At 43.2% G+C, this 17,421-nt stretch overlaps 1 protein-coding gene and 1 pseudogene across 1 annotated transcript in view; both read left to right on the top strand.

The window, feature by feature from the left end:
* LOC105710986 (zinc finger protein 93) overlaps nucleotides 1-17,421 on the top strand; it is a 491,114-nt gene that overhangs the window by 52,897 nt on the left and 420,796 nt on the right. The gene's annotated exons all lie outside the window — the stretch shown is intronic.
* On the top strand, nucleotides 14,575-14,972 carry LOC105710982 (small ribosomal subunit protein eS12-like; annotated as a pseudogene).

Below are 17,421 nucleotides of genomic sequence, written 5' to 3' on the forward strand. Positions count from 1 at the left end.
TCACCTGAGGTGAGGAGTTCAAGACCATCCTGGCCAATCATGGTGAAATCTTGTCTCTACTAAAAATACAAAATTAGCTGGGCATGGTTGTGCTCACCTACAGTCCCAGCTACTTGCGAGGCTGAGGAAAGAGAATGACTGAACCCCGGAATTGGAGGGTGCAGTGAGTGGAGATCCTGCCATTGCAGTCTAACCTGGGCAACAAGAGCAAAGCTTAATCTAAAAAAACAAAACAAAACAAAACAAAAACAAAGCCCGAGAACACATTATATATTTTTCATCATAAAAAAATTTTTGAAAACTTTTAAAAGAAAAAACTTTAGAGAAATGAAATTAAATTTAACAGAATTTAATTGAGCAATGAATAATTTGCAAATCAGGCAGACCGTGGATTCACAGTAGGCTTAATGAGACCCAGAACAGTCACATAGTGGAAAAAGATTTATGGACAAAATATGCAAAGTGACATACAGAAAATAAAAGTGAGGTACAGAAACAGCTGGATTGATTACAGCCTGGGATTTGCCTTATTTGAACATGATTTAAACCACTGATGTCCTCTTATTGGCAACGACACAGCAATTGGTACAAGAATGGCTTACAGTCTATTTACATATCCAGTTAGGTTTCAGTTTACTATATATAAAAAAACATATTAACCAAAATTAAACACAATAGGAAACAGCTATAATTTAACGATTTCTCCCTTTTGGACATCTCAATGTTGAGAAACAGACCAAAATTTTAGATATTGATATCACTCTGTCACCATCAAAAATGTACTTATTTAGGCTGGGTGTGGTGGCTCACACCTGTAATCCCAGCAATTTGGAAGGCCGAGGCAGGCAGATCACCTGAGGTCAGGAGTTTGAGATCAGCCTGGCCAACATGGTGAAACTCCATCTCTACTAAAGATACAAAAATTAGCCAGAGGTGGTGGTGGGTGACTGTAATCCCAGCTATTCAGGAGGCTGAGGAAGGAGAATCACTTGAATTCCAGAGGTGGAGGTTGCAGGGAGCTGAGATTGCGTCGTTACACTCCAGCCTGGAGACAAGAGTGAAACTCTCTCTCTCTCTCTCTCAAAAAAGTACTTATTTACTCTCAAATTCCAGTTTAAAATAGCAGAATTGTAGGTTCTGTAAAGTGAAAAAGACTTCATTTTTTTTAAAAGAATTACAGTAGAGGGGAACTCCTTGTGTTCAAATCTGCTGTTTACAAAAGAAAAACAAAACCTGGCCTGTAGATCCTAAGGATCTCCCTATTTCCTTAAATTTTCAGTTTATGACACATTTACCATGAGTGACTCATGTGGTTTGGTTTGGTTTGTTTGGGCCTAGTGCAAAAGATCAGTCCAGGCTGGGCATGGTGGCTCATGCCTGTAACCCCAGCTCTTTGGGAGGCTGAGGTGGGTGGATAACCTGAGGTCAGGAGTTCAAGACTAGCCTGCCAAGACAGTGAAACTCCATTTCAAAAAATAAAAAATAAATACACTAAAAAGCTCAGTCCAGAATGTTGGCCTTCAAAATTGTGTTTAAAATATTTTCCCCTTTTGGTTAAGTTCTGGCATAGGTCAAAATGCAACCAAAACTCAGGGGTCTTAGTGCCACTCTCAGTTTTCATTATTTTGGGTTTTTTTGTTTTGTTTTGTTTTGTTTTGTTTTGTTTTTTTTTGAGACAGAGTTTCGCTCTTGTTACCCAGGCTGGAGTGCAATGGCGCGATCTCGGCTCACCGCAACCTCCGCCTCCTGGGTTCAGGCAATTCTCCTGCCTCAGCCTCCTGAGTAGCTGGGATTACAGGCACGCACCACCATGCCCAGCTAATTTTTGTATTTTTAGTAGAGACAGAGTTTCACCTTGTTGACCAGGATGGTCTCCATCTCTTGACCTCGTGATCCACCCGCCTCGGCTTCCCAAAGTGCTGGGATTACAGGCGTGAGCCACCGTGCCCAGCTGGTTGTTTGTTTTTTTGAGACGAGGTTTCTCCATGTTGGTGAGGCTGGTCTCAAACTCCCGACCTCAGGTGATCCACCAGCCTCAGCCTCCCAAAGTGCTGGGATTACAGGTGTGAGCCACCATGCCCGGCCATTTCGGGTTTTTGTTTTTATAATGTCCTTTATAGGTTACAATGTCCTGATGGTCACATATAACTTTGAGTTTTTTTAATGCCAGTTAAACAGAGACAACTTGGGCCAGGCATGGTGGCTCACGACTGTAATCCCAGCACTTTGAGAGGCTCAGGTGGGCAGATCACGAGGTCAGAAGTTCAAGACCAGCCTGGCCAATATGGTGAAACCTCATCTCTACTAAAAATACAAATCACCTAGTTGTGGTGGTGGTGCCTGTAATCCCAGCTACTCGTGAGGCTGAGGCAGAGAATCACTTGAACCTAGGAGGCGGGGGTTGCAGTGAGCCAAGATTGAGCCATTGCACTTAAATCTGGGTGACAAAGCAAGACTACATCTCAAAAAGAAAAAAAAAGAGAGACCATTTGACATTCTAGAGATGACTACATGCAAACATTTATAACTTTTGAAAGAATACACTGCAGTAGGGAGACACTATTTTGACAAGCAGAAGAAAAATACTACAACTTTTAAGTATGCTTTTTAGCCAGCGTACCTGTGAACAACCAACTAAAATTAAATAGATCAAATAGTTAGCTAGATAAATGGTCTACTCATTTCAGCCAAGCAGACTGTTCATTAATCCCCTACAACTGAGTCTCTGCAATACTCCACGTATTTCTCCATGTCAAACTACAAGTATTAGCAACTGCACAGATACTTCTGTTTATCCAGTAAGTAATCTATTATTTAGGTTATATATTAGAAATTTTATTGTTTAGAACAACTTTAGGAGGAATATTTAAAGTCTATAGCGTCACCATAACTCTTAGACTAGAATCTGCTATAGATCTCTATGATGGAGGATAAATTTCTAACCATTGTCTTAATTATCCTAAACCCTGGGGGGGAAAAATGACCTAACAAGGCCGGGCGCGGTGGCTCAAGCCTGTAATCCCAGCACTTTGGGAGGCCGAGGCGGGTGGATCACGAGGTCAAGAGATCGAGACCATCCTGGTCAACATGGTGAAACCCCGTCTCTACTAATACAAAAAATTAGCTGGGCACGGTGGCGCGTACCTGTAATCCCAGCTACTCAGGAGGCTGAGGCAGGAGAATTGCCTGAACCCGGGAGGCGGAGGTTGCGGTGAGCCGAGATCGCGCCATTGCACTCCAGCCTGGGTATCAAGAGCGAAACTCTGTCTCAAAAAAAAAAAAAAAAAAAAAAAAAATGACCTAACAAATGATGCTCATTCAGAAGAGTAATGGCCTCTGGCAATATGCTTTATCCTATTCTAAATAAATTATCTTTAATTTATGTAGTAAGTTAAGAGCAGTGGACCAATATTCTGTTTCTGATGTTATCAGGCAACAAATGTCCTGCTAAAATTTCTCACCCACATTGGCCCTTCATATTTAATTCTATCAAGGCATAAATTTGTTCATAGATAAGGTTGGCTGCAAAATCCTCTACATATAAAAGTATAACCCATGAGTGCACACAAGAGACCTTATTTTTCTTTTCTTTTTTCTATTTTTTTTTTTTTAGACATAGTTTCACTTTTGTTTCCCAGGCTGGAGTGCAATGGCACAATCTCAGCTCACTGCAACCTCTGCCTCCCAGGTTCAAGTGATTCTCTTGCCTCAGCCTCCCAAGTAGTTGAGATTATAGGCGCCCACCACCATGCCCAGCTTACTTTGTATTTTTAGTAGAGATGAGGTTTCTCCATGTCGGTCATGCTGGTCTCAAATTCCTGACCTCAGGTGATCCACCCGCCTCAGCCTCCCAAAGTGCTGGGATTACAGTTATGAGCCATGGTGCCTGACCTTTATTTCTTTTGTTTGCAGTGGAAAAAAAAAAAAAAAACTGATCTAAGAGTGTCATGATAGCAGAAATAGCGTGATTTTTAATTTTGTGAAAAAAGCAGTCTACATCAAGTCTGCCATCTCCTTTTGAGGAGAAACTTTCCTAGTTAGCTTTACCTTAAGATCTCCAGTGGGTATAAAATTGTAAGAGTTTTGAGGTCCCCTTCTCAGTTGTGGGATCATGAACCCAAGGTTCAAGGTCCTGAGGTCTTGCTGCAGTGTAGATGGCAAGCAGATTTAATCTCTGGGTTGTAGATTATAAAGAGATTTACTGTCCTCAGTCAGTAGACTTTCTTTACCTGGTGAAAATATGCTTTGCCATAATGCATTAAAGCCTTGTTGCATGTAGTCATATTAGACTTCAGTAACAGAAGATACATGAGGTTCTCTTATTAGGTGCATAGGCCTTCCAATGACTATTTTATGAGGGTCAACACTTCTTTTTGACTCTAAGTATACATGATTGTCTTCAATCTGCAATTACAAAAGCAATCCAGTCAATTTAGCTAGCTTTTCTCATTGCTATTGTATCTGTTATACATTATTTAACATTTTTACAACTTGTCTAGTAAAATAAATATCCTTATCATGGGAGACTTTTTCAGTGATGTTCCATGAGGAAACCTTCCTTCTTTCTTTCTTTCTTTCTTTTTTTTTTTTTTTTTGAGACGGAGTTTCGCTCTTGTTACCCAGGCTGGAGTGCAATGGCGCGATCTCGGCTCACCGCAACCACCGCCTCCTGGGTTCAGGCAATTCTCCTGCCTCAGCCTCCTGAGTAACTGGGATTACAGGCACGCCCCACCATGCTCAGCTAATTTTTTTGTATTAGTAGAGACGGGGTTTCACAATGTTGACCAGGATGGTCTCGATCTCTTGACCTCGTGATCCACCCGCCTCGGCCTCCCAAAGTGCTGGGATTACAGGCTTGAGCCACCGCGCCCGGCCTCTTTCTTTCTTTCTTTTCTTTCTTTCCTTTCTCTTTTCTCTTCTCTTTTTTCTTTTCTTTTCCTTTCTTTCTGACAGAGTCTTGTTCTGTCACCAGGTGCTAGGCTGGAGTGCAGTGGCGCAATCTCGGTTCACTGCAACCTTTGCCTCGTGGGTTCAAGCAATACTCCTGCCTCAGCCTCCCAAGTAGCTGGGACTACAGGCATGCACCACCTCACCTAGCTAATTTTTATGGTTTTGTTTTTTTTTTAGTAGAGATGGGGCTTCACCACGTTGGCCAGGATAGTCTCGATCTCTTGACCTCGTGATCCGCCTGCCTTGGGCTCCCAAAGTGCTGGGATTACACCAGCGCCCAGCCCAACATTTTCTTATATTCTTTTAGCTATTGCTAAGAATATGCAGACTTCTTGCATGTGAAAGCTTTTATACTACCAAAAACATGCATTATAAAGAAAAATTGAATAAATTTTCTGTATAAATGTTTAAATGACCTATGGAATAGCAGAAAACATGACATTTTGATTGATTTCTCAGGATTATATGTTTGACAAAAGAAAGATGGCATAACCTGTTTCAGTAATTTAGAATAGTCACCCCCAACACACACACACACACACACACACACACACACACACTTATATTTATTTATGTTTTCTTTTTGAGATGGAGTTTCACTCTTGTCACCCAGGCTGGAGTAGAATTGTGCAATCTGGTCTCACTGCAACCTCCACCTCCCAGGTTCGAGTGATTCTCCTGCCGCAGCCTCCCAAGCAGCTGGGATTATAGGTGCCCACCATCATGCCCAACTAACTTTTGTATTTTTAGTAGAGACAGGGTTTCACCATGTTGGCCAGGCTGGTCTTGAGGTTAGATCACTTCTAACTTCAGGTGATCTGCCCACCTCAGCCTTCCAAAATTCTGGGATTACAGGCAGGAGCTACCACACACAGCCTAATTTATATTTAATTTAGATTATTTTATCTCCTCTGTGATGAGTAATGCAATACAGTACTTTCAATAATAAAAGCTATAAGAGCCCAGGAATAAACAAGGGACTGTTGGCTTTCTAGGTTTTCCATGAGTGCACACTTAACATAAAATTTATTTCCTCTTAAATATTAAGTTTTGTTTCTCCAGTTTGGGTGCATAGCACTGATAACTCTCATAGGTAATTTGACTTGAACCACAGAGTTTTTTCATAATGGCATATCTAAAAAATTCAATGTTAAAGAGTATTTTCCCAATATTTAATTAATTTTTATTTTGCCTGAGTTATAAAGTTTATGAGTAAGTCTCTTCTTTAGAATTCATACAATCCTTACCCAGTCCAAACAATATGGTACTCAAATTATCAGAAACCTGTATTCAACTTGTCTGGGCCATTTTCATCATTTCATAAACCTCCTTAAAGACACGATACTCTAGAATTTTGCATGCTTTTTAAGTTCTTAGAAACTACATCAGAATTAAACTTGAAATGGTTATAAAGAAACAAATGAAAAGCAGTGGATTATATCTGTGGCCTACAATAATTTATTATAATAACTATAATTATGGCTAATAGAATATACTCAGGTATATAATTGTGGCTAATAGAATATACTCAAATATATTAGATATTTAGAAATTGTAGGCCGAGCTGGGAGCGGTGGCTCACGCCTGTAATCCCAGCACTTTGGGAGGCCGAGGCGGGTGGATCACGAGGTCAAGAGATCAAGACCATCCTGGTCAACATGGTGAAACCCCATCTCTACTAAAAATACAAAAAATTAGCTGGGCACGGTGGCGCGTGCCTGTAATCCCAGCTACTCAGGAGGCTGAGGCAGGAGAATTGCCTGAACCCAGGAGGCGGAGGTTGCGGTGAGCCGAGATCGCGCCCTTGCACTCCAGCCTGGGTAACAAGAGCGAAACTCTGTCTCAAAAAAAAAAAAAAAAAAAAAAAAAATTGACCATTGCGTGGGTGGTCGTTGGGCGCCACCTAGCGGCCACATAGCCGTACAAGCCTCTTTCTCCAGAGACTGCTTGGGCTGACTGCACAGCGTGTGGCCCGCGGGGGAGGCCGCCTTTCTAGAGTTTTCTTGTCTTCCGGAGCTCCAGTGGCAGCTGCCGAGGTAGGGACAGTCTTCGCTGTGAGCTGAGCAGAGCTCAGGAGTCCTGCAGCCCTCAGCAGAACTATCCCGATGATGCCAGAGCTCAGGCGTGCAGGTCTGTGGAGGGGAGGCTGTCAGCGCGTTCCCCGCACTAGCCGAGTGTGGGACTGCCCGGGCTGGTCCCCAAATCACCGCAGCTGCAGAGAACCCACCCGCAGGACCCACCAGGCATGATGCAGGGAACCAGGGACAACCTCCAGGCCTGGTCGCGAGCCTGCCTGGGTCCTGGCCGTCTGAGGCTCTGGCGGACATTTTCCCAAGTCCCCGTGGATCTTGGGGATCGTCCTGTGCCATCTTCCGAGGGCTGGGAAAGTCCGCCCAAGGGCTTTCCGAGCGCTGAAGGGATCGGGTGCTGCTCCGAGGGTGCGCATTTTCGGGGGCCGCCCATGCTTGATGTCCACCCCCTCTGGTTTCTGCCTCTTCCCACCGTGTAGTTCCTCGTCCCCCGGGCTGGGACGGGGCTGGGGGAGCCCCGTGGGGATGGCTGACGCGCGGGCGTCGGAGGGTGTGGCCCGGCAAACCCCCTGTCCCAGGATTGGCTGTGCAGCCCGAGGGTGGCCGTCTGGGTCCTGGACCTCTCCCACTCCCTGGCGGGGAGGAGGAGCCGGTCGCCTTCCTTGAGCCCTACTCTGTCTTTCTGCCGCGGGGGCGCCAGACCAGCAGACAGCGTGGGGGAGCGTTGGGAGGAAGATTGATAGAGTCCAGACGGATGGCTTCAGGCCCCACGCGCCACACTCAGCCACACCCGGCCTGTGTGGTGAACCCAGTGGGCCTCTGCCCTTGCCACCTGCTGGCTTCTCTGTCCAGTTGCCTTGTCAGCCAGATGTCAGCCCCAAGTCTAAGACTTGTCCCCCAGCTTGAAATGTTTAAGGTGGACCAGATGGCTCTCACCAGCGGCAGTACCTCTTAGGTCCAGCAGAGGGTGGGATGATGGCTCAGGCGCCCTCCACCTTCCGGGGCTCACCCAGGTCATCCTCTCATTTCAGCCTCCAGAGTATTTGCAGCTCTGGGGACCTTTCTGGGTTTTTTTTGTTTGTGTGTGTGTGTGTGTGTGTGTGTGTGTGTGTGTGTGTGTGTTTGTGTCTGTGGGTTTTTTTTTTTTCCCTAGCCCCACTTTGAGTTTGTTTCCACAGTGCATTAAGTTACTATTATTTTTCTTGTTTTTTTTCTCTCTTATGCTCCTTCCTGCAGAAGGACGTTGCTGTTTTAAATTTCTTTCTTCTAGTGTTGGGAGTATAAATTAGTTCAACCACTGTAAAAAGCTGTTAAAGTATTAGGTATGGAGAAGTACAATACTGCTTTGAATTGCTCTTTCCTTAAAGAAATCTTGATGATATCAGGATTGTAATTTAGCAACTGACTGCATTAATCATTAAAATGGCAAGCTGAAATTGGTAATATGAAGTTTAAAAGGAAATCTGAAACTTTTTCTGGAAGCAGAGACTCAAAGAATGTATTTTAAGCATGGGCTTAAAGCCACAGGCAGAATAGCACAAATTCTGCAATTGAGTTTTCAGGCCGATCAAGTTTATGGACCTTAAACTGACTAACTGTTCTGAAAACAATGACTTACCAGCAGAGCAAAGACTATTTCTAATCAGTCTTTCATGCATATGTTTTCACCACATTTATAATTTTTTTTTTTTTTTTTTTTTTTTGAGCATGGGCACATTTTTACTTTTTTTTTTTTTTTAAGACGAGGTTTCAACATGTTGGTCAGGCTGGTCTTGAACCCCAACCTCAGTTGATCCGCCCGCCTTGGACTCCAAAGTGCTTGGATTACAGGTGTGAGCCACTACACACGGCCACATTTTTACTTTTTAATTCAACAAATATTATTTAATTTGACTTAAAGTTTTTCTTTAAAGGATAATGTGTGGTTCTAAATGCTTAGGTTATAATTGCTCTTTAATTCATGGGCCTTCTTTTGTAGCTGATGGAAATTTATCATTTAAATTTACAAAATTAAGGGTGAGTAAGGCTTGTGCTAGTAGTGTTGTCTTTTAAGACAGAAAACACGTTTTGCAACTTATCAGTCAGTTAGGAAATTCTTTTCTTTCTTTTCTTTTTTTTTTTTTTTTGAGACAGAGTTTTATTCGGTCACCCAGGCTGAATGCAGTGGCAAGATGTCAGCTCACTGCAACCTCCGCCTCCCTAATTCAAGCGATTCTCCTGCCTCAGCCTCCCAAGTACCTGGGATTACAGGCACCTGCCATCACGCCTGGCTAATTTTTATATTTTTAGTAGAGACAGGGTTTCACCATCTTGGCCAGGCTGGTCTTTAACTCCCGACCTCATGATCCACCTGCCTCGGCCTCTGAAAGTGCTGAGATTACAGGTGTGAGCCACTGTGCCTGGCCAGGACATTCTTTTCTATTGAGGAGCAACGCTGTGTGGCTGGCTTTTAATTGCTCCTCACTAATTCATGGGCTAGCTGTAATTTCTCTTTTTCAGAGGTTACTGTTTTACTTAAATTGGATTTCAAAACACTCATGTTTAGGATAGAGTTGGAATTAATGAGAGAAAGGAAAGAATAAATTATTATTATTATTATTTTGAGACACAGTCTTACTCTTGTTGGCCAGGCTGGGGTGCAGTGGCACGATCTTGGCTCACCGTGACCTCTGCCTCCCAGGTTGAAGTGATTCTCCTGCCTCAGCCTCCCGAGTAGCTGGAATTACAAGCATGTCCCACCAGGCTCAGCTATTTTTTTTTTTATTTTTAGTAGAGACGGGATTTCTTTATGTTGGTCAGTCTGGTCTCAAACTCCCGACCTCAGACGATCCGCCCCCCTTGGCCTGGCAAAGTGCTGGGATTACAAGCGTGAGCCACCGTGACCAGCCAAATTTTTCTTCTTTTCTATAAGCAAACATCCTGAGTCCTTCCCCTTCTGTGAGATTGTAACCTGCTTTGCAAGTTTTGTAAGTTTATAAATTATTGTATTCTTGTTCTCTGTAGCTGATAACTGTAAGTTTCTGTAACACAGTGAAGGTCATAAGAAATGCCCAAGCAGGCAGGACTCTGGCTTTCTGGGCACTGTAGCAGAAGGCAATAGATAAGGCCCGTGCTAGAATCCTTGAGCTCTACAGATAGCAAACATCTGGGTCACATAGCAACAGTCATATGTAAGCCTATGTTAGGTGCCTATCATTGCTTAATGAACTGCCTTTGTTCTACACCTGCAAACTTGTTTTGGTGCCCCTGTGTACCTTATGTATAAAGAGCCAAGCCCGGTCTTTGTTAGGCACTTAGTATTGAGATGCTAATCTGCTGAGTTGGTGACCACCTTAATAAAATCCTCCTGTTTCACACACTGGTCTCTCCGGTCTCCTCAAATACCCTGCAACAGAATACCAACTGTGGCTAATATCAGAAAAAGGTCTTACAAATCCTTAAATTTTATTTAAATCTTAGCAGAGAATTACAAGTTGGGATGTTGCTTGTATACAAAGAACACATGAAATTTTACTGTGGGACATCTGCAGAGAGCAGCAGCAGCGCGGGTCCGGGGATGGCAGCCTTGCTGGCCCCGCCCAGGTGCTGCTCGCTCCCCCGCAGCCCCTTCAGGAGATTGTGGCTTGGGTGGAGCTTCCCTGCGGAGCCTTTCCACCACCCGCTTTTGTTTTTCTTTTGCTTGGCCACGTGGCTCCAGCCTGTAACGCCTTATTTCTTATCCTTTTATAAGCATACACCTGATTGCCTTGCCAATCACCAATTACGGGGAAGGCTAAGACTTTCTTCTGTAATGCTGCTTGCTTAAGACGAGGACCTCGGTGGCTCAAGCCTGTAATCCCAGCACTTTGGGAGGCCGAGGCGGGTGGATCACGAGGTCAAGAGATCGAGACCATCCTGGTCGACATGGTGAAACCCCGTCTCTACTAATACAAAAAAAAATTAGCTGGGCACGGTGGCGCGTGTCTGTAATCCCAGCTACTCAGGAGGCTGAGGCAGGAGAATTGCCTGAACCCAGGAGGCGGAGATTGCGGTGAGCCGAGATCGCGCCATTGCACTCCAGCCTGGGTATCAAGAGCGAAACTCCGTCTCAAAAAAAAAAAAAAAAAAAAAAAAAAAAGACGAGGACCTATAGCTGTAGCGTTTCCTTTGCTTTTTTTCCTATTCACTGGATGCACTTGTGCATGATTTTTCCCAATTGTTCCTAGAGCTTGGGAAACAGCAGCTTGTATTATGTTTCTTAATTGAGGCTGATACTGATTCTGTTGCGCTAATAACTGCTGTCCCATTATGAATCCCTAGCCCGAAAGGCTCCATCCCCGAGCTTGGGAATCCCCAGTGGGTACCAATGACTTACTACTTGACCTGACCAAACAGCCCTCTTTACTTTCTGGTTTCTGGGAGGTCTGCCGTTCCTTCTTTGCAGCAATGATCATGTAGGTTCACTCCGTTTTGAGCGCCTGCTGTGAGAGGGTATCATATGGGGTCACCACCTGAGACGTCCACCACCACCTTCAGAGGTCTGGCCTGCAGATCCTGACTCAGCAACAGATGAATAAATGCACTTTCATGCGTGGTTCAGTGATTCAAGTGGGCTAGGAATGGTCGTCGGTTGCTTTCAGAGGGAAAAATGTAACCAATCAACCAAGACCCCCTGTACATCCACACATTCGTTCCGTAAAAGATTTGATAACAGAGGTTCTAAGTCAACAGGCTTGTGGATAATTAACATGGTTAAAAGAGTGGCTTTAAGAATAATAAACGTTTGGCCGGGCGCGGTGGCTCACGCCTGTAATCCTAGCACTTTGGGAGGTCAAAGTGGGTGGATCACCTGAGGTCAGGAGTTCAAGACCAGCCTGGCCATCATGATGAAACCCCATCTTAAAAAAATAAAAATTGACCGGGCGCGGTGGCTCAAGCCTGTAATCCCAGCACTTTGGGAGGCCGAGGCGGGTGGATCACGAGGTCAAGAGATCGAGACCATCCTGGTCAACATCGTGAAACCCCGTCTCTATTAAAAATACAAAAAATTAGCTGGGCATAGTGGCGCGTGCCTGTAATCCCAGCTACTCGGGAGGCTGAGGCAGGAGAATTGCCTGAACCCAGGAGGCGGAGGTTGCGGTGAGCCGAGATCGCGCCATTGCACTCCAGCCTGGGTAACAAGAGCGAAATTCTGTCGCAAGAAAAAAATAAAATAAAACAAAATAAAATAAATAAAAATAAAATAAAAAAAAAGAATAAACGCTTTAGGTTCCTGGCCCAGTGTAAACACTATTAACGGGTAATTCCCCTTTGATCTTTCCCTTAGAGGGCGATCCAGCACACAGTTTGTGTGTAAACAGAGTAGAGACAAAGGGATGTGGGGTAAACAGATTTAAACTGGGAAAGCTTTTTATCATCCATATCTTTATTCTAATATATTGAACTGGCTGCCTTCGGCCTGTCCCAATAAAACCTTTTGGCGGCCGGGCGTGGTGGCTCACGCCTGTAATCCAAGCACTTTGGAGGCCAAGGCAGGCGGATCACCTGAGGTTGGGAGTTCAAGACCAGCCTGACCAACATGGTGAAACTCCGTCTTAAAAAAATAAAAAATAAAATAAAACCTTTTGGCCTTACAAAAGGTTGGAGACTAATCCATAACTTTCCCTAATATTTTGCCAGCCACTCCGTGTGAATCTGAACAGTTTCTTTTCTACAGGAACAATTTATGGGGGAAAAAAAAAAAAGAAAACCCTCCCCATTATGACTTAGATGATGCTCTCTTTTCTTTTTTTTTCTTTTTGAGATAGAGTCTTGGTCTGTCACCAGGCTGGAATGCAGTGGCAACCTCAGCTCACCGCAACCTCCGCCTCCTGGGTTCAGGCAATTCTCCTGCCTCAGCCTCCTGAGTAGCTGGGATTACAGGCGTGCGCCACCATGCCCAGCTAATTTTTTGTATTTTTAGTAGAGACGGGGTTTCACCATGTTGACCAGGATGGTCTCCATCTCTTGACCTCGTGATCCACCCGCCTCAGCCTCTCAAAGTGCTGGGATTACAGGCATGAGCCACAGCGCCCGGCCAATGGTGCTCTCTTTTCTTATCTATCACTTAGCAGACACTGACTCTGCACATTTTCTTTTTCTCACTAAAAGATCAGCTGAATTTGACTTTAGTGGTGAAAATAAAATACTTTTTAAGCAAACTTTACTTAAGTTTGCCTTTTTACCAAAGGCTGCTGAACTTTACAATCCCATTTTATGTAACTCCCAAGAACATACTGACTTCAGTGGCACAATTCACAATAGCAAAATTGTGGAACCAACCCAAATGCCCATCAATTGAGTAGATAAAGAAACTGTGGTATGTGTGTATGTGTGTGTACATATATATATATACACACACACACACACACATACATATATATATATGGTGGAATACTACAGAGCCATAAAAAATGAATGAACAGCATTTGCAGTGACCTGGATGAGATTGGAGACTATTATTCTAAGTGAATTGACTCAGGAATAGAAAGCCAAACGTGGTATGTTCTGATGTGTGGGAGCTAAGCTATGAGTATGCAAAGGCATAAAAATGATACAGTGGACTTTGGGGACTTGGAGTAAAGAGTGGGAGGGGGTGAGGGATAAAAGACTGCAAATATGGTGCAGTGTGTAATGCTCCACTGATAAGTGCACCAAAATCTCACAAATCACCACTAAATAACTTACTCATGTAGGCTTGGCTTGGTGGCTTGCGCCTGTAATCCAGCACTTTGGGAAGCTGTGGTGGGTGGATCACCAGGTCAGGAGTTCAAGACCAGTCTGGCCAACATGGCAAAACCCTGTCTCTACTAAATATACAAAAATTAGGCAGGAATGGTGGTGTGCACCTGTAATCCCAGCTACTCAAGAGGCTGAGGCAGGAGAATTACTTGAACCTAGGAGGTGAAGTTTGCAATGAGCCAAGATTGTGCCACTGCACTCCAGCCTGGGTGACAGAGAGAGACAGAGGATGTTTGCCTTTAACCTTGTGTATAAGGTCATATACACTATATATTATATATAGTTATTCTTAAATATAAATATATATGTATAAAAATATGTATCATTGAATTTTTGTTGCAAAAAGAAAAAATAATAATTAAAAAAATATATATATATATTATAGGTTGGGCCTAGTGACTCACGCCTGTAATCCCAGCACTTAGGGAGGCCGAGGTAGGTGGATCATTTGAGATCAGGAATTCGAGACCGGCTTTACCAACATGGTGAAACCCAGTTCTCTACTAAAAATACAAAAATCAGCTGGGCGTGGTGGCGTGCCTGCCTTTAATTCTAGCTATTAGAGAAAGTGAGGCAGGAGAATTGCTTAAACCCGGGAGGCTGAGATTGTGCGGTTGCCTTCAGGCCTTGGCAACAAGAGCATGATTCCATATATATATGTATGTGTGTGTATATATATATGTATGTGTGTGTGTATATATATATGTATGTGTGTGTATATATATATATGTGTGTGTGTGTATATATATATATACTCTTTCCCTGCTGTTGTTGAGTAGTGTGGAGACGGAAGCTCGGGTGCATTCAAGATCTGGCTTTACCCAAACCCACCGCCATGGCCGAGGAAGGCATTGCTGCTGGAGGTGTAATAAACATTAATACTGCTTTACAAGAGGTGCTGAAGATCGCCCTCATCCACCATGGCCTAGCATGTGAAATTTGAGAAGCTGCCAAAGCCTTAGACTAGCGCCAAGCTCATCTTTGTGTGCTTGCATGCAACTGTCATGAGCCTATGTATGTCAAGTTGGCGGAGGCCCTTTGTGCTGAACACCAAATCAACCTAATTAAGGTTGATGACAACAAAACACTAGGGGAATGGGTAGGCCTTTGTAAAACTGTCAGAGAGGGGAAACCTGGGAAAGGATTGGTTGCAGTTGTGTAGTAGTTAAGGACTGTGGCATGGAATCTCAGGCCAAGGATGTTATGGAAGAGTACTTCAAATAGAAGAAATGAAGAAATAATTCTTTGGCACACACACACACACACACACACACACACACACACTCTCTCTCTCTCTCTCTCTCTCTCACAAAAAAATACACCTGAGAAAATTTCTAAACTTACTCTAAAAAAGAAAAAAGTGGCCGGGTATGGTGACTTACTCCTGTAATCCTAGCACTTTGGGATGTCAAAGTGGGCAGACTGCCTTGGCTCACGAGTTCAAGACTAGCATGGGTAACAAGGCAAAACCCTGTCTCTACTAAAATACAAAAAATTCACAGAGCGTGGTGGCCTGAGCCTGTAGTCCCAACTACTCAGGAGACTGAGGCAGGAGAATTACTTGAACCCGAGATGCAGAGGTTGCAGTGAGCCCAGATTGTGTTACTGCACTTCAGCCTGGGTGACAGAGTGAGACTCCATCTCCCAAAAAAAAAAAAGGAAAAAAAACATAAATGAGAATTTATCACAAATAAAATACATGATTAGATATTAACTTTTCTGAAACCCACATTTTTATGCCCTTTTCTTACCTTTCAAGTACTAATAAGATACAATTTACAGTTAAATAATGAAAGACAAAGTAAGTGAACAAATTTTTTCAAGGTGACAAACCCAGGGAGTGGTAGTGCTAATTACAAAACAGATAGGTCTGACTCATTTGTCAAGCTGGGCCATGCAATCACTTGAGATATTCACCCACCCCATTCTGCTCACCTTAAGTGCTCAATAACCACCCTCTCAGGAGATGCTACACTATGCCCCAGGTGCATGTTACTTTGCAAGTTCTTGCACCATCTCACTTGAGTCAGTTTGTGTGTGTGTGTGTGTCTTTTGGGAATCTTTTTTTTTTTTTTGAGACGGAGTTTCGCTCTTGTTACCCAGGCTGGAGTGCAATGGCACGATCTCGACTCACCGCAACCTCTGCCTCCTGGGTTCAGGCAATTCTCCTACCTCAGCCTCCTGAGTAGATGGGATTACAGGCACGCGCCACCATGCCCAGCTAATTTTTTGTATTTTTGGGAGAGACGGGGTTTCACCATGTTGACCAGGATAGTCTCGATCTCTTGACCTCGTAATCCACCTGCCTCGGCCTCCCAAAGTTCTGGGATTACAGGTGTGAGCCACCGCACCCGGCTTTTTTTATTTTTTACAAAATTTAGAGAATTCAAAGGACATAAATTATTTCTGTGTTTTCCCCTCAATAGTAGCATCTGATTGGCTGACAAGCAATGTGTCTCCAAGAAATGGAAGCTGGGTTGGGTGAAGACAATCTTAATATCTCAAAGGGTTAGTTTTTCAAAGGAAGAGTATGCCAGGAGATGCCTCTCAGTTCTGGGGCATTCTGCTTCCTTGGGAAACTACGCTCCATACCTCAGGTTGGCCCCTACAGAGAAAATAACCCAGGAGCTGATATTCACTAGACACTCTGGCAGGAAAATGCCATGGTGTGTATCTTGGTTTACCCTGAGACATTACTGAAACCCAGAACCAGGAAAAAACTGAAGTGGGGCTGAAGACACACACTCTAACATAGTGTTTCCAAAGAAAAACTTGCTTTGAAACATTCTGTACCTAAGGAAGAGGGAGAGAGAGAGAAACGCATAGACATTTTGTGCATAGTGTCAGGGAATTATTTTTTGCTTTCTTCCCATGGAGAGTATTTTCAAACACAAACCAATTTTAGGTGCCATCCAATGCTTTGTCAAAAAAGATTAATTAAGAGAATTATAGGCACCCACCACTATGCCCAGCTAATTTTTTGTATTTTTAGTAGAGATAGGATTTTACTATGTTGGCCAAGCTGGTCTTGAACTCCTAATCTCTTGACTCAACCACCTAGGCCTCCCAAAGTGATGAAATTACACGCATGAGCCACTGCACCTGGCCAGGTTTTACAATATTTTATAGTTAATTCTTTAACTTTTTATATTCTATTTTAATCTATATTCTTTTTACTTTTTTTTCAACAATCTAATTTCAAACTAGACAAAATGTTTTCAATTTTTTTATCCAAGAGCATATTTTTCTGGTCTGTACACTCTATGCAGACTTGTTTTTCTTACATCTAGTAGTTTTAATTACATATGTTAATTATGTTAACGCTGAACAAAAATATTTTTAGTGAAATACCAAGGAAGTAATTTTAAACAGTTTCATATCAGTTTCTGTGACAAAAACAATTTTATATTTTTAATAAGAGACGTTTTTCTCAAAATTTTTGTTAACTAACAGATCTATATCTATTTATTTTTTAAAATATCATATAAAAATAAAATTCTGGTAAGGCATGGTGGCTCATACTCGTAATCCCAGCACTTTGGGAGGTCAAGACAGGAAGACTGTTTAAGGTCAGAAATTCAACATCAGCCTGGGCAACATACTAAAATCCATGTCTACAAAATATACAAAAATTAGTTGTTCATAGTGGCCTGCACCTGGAGTACCAGCTATTCAGGAGGCT

Source organism: Aotus nancymaae, unplaced genomic scaffold (assembly GCF_030222135.1).
Source record: "Aotus nancymaae isolate 86718 unplaced genomic scaffold, 86718_ANA_hifiasm-v0.15.2.pri h1tg000028l, whole genome shotgun sequence".
In the NCBI taxonomy this organism is placed as follows: Eukaryota; Metazoa; Chordata; class Mammalia; order Primates; family Aotidae; genus Aotus; species Aotus nancymaae.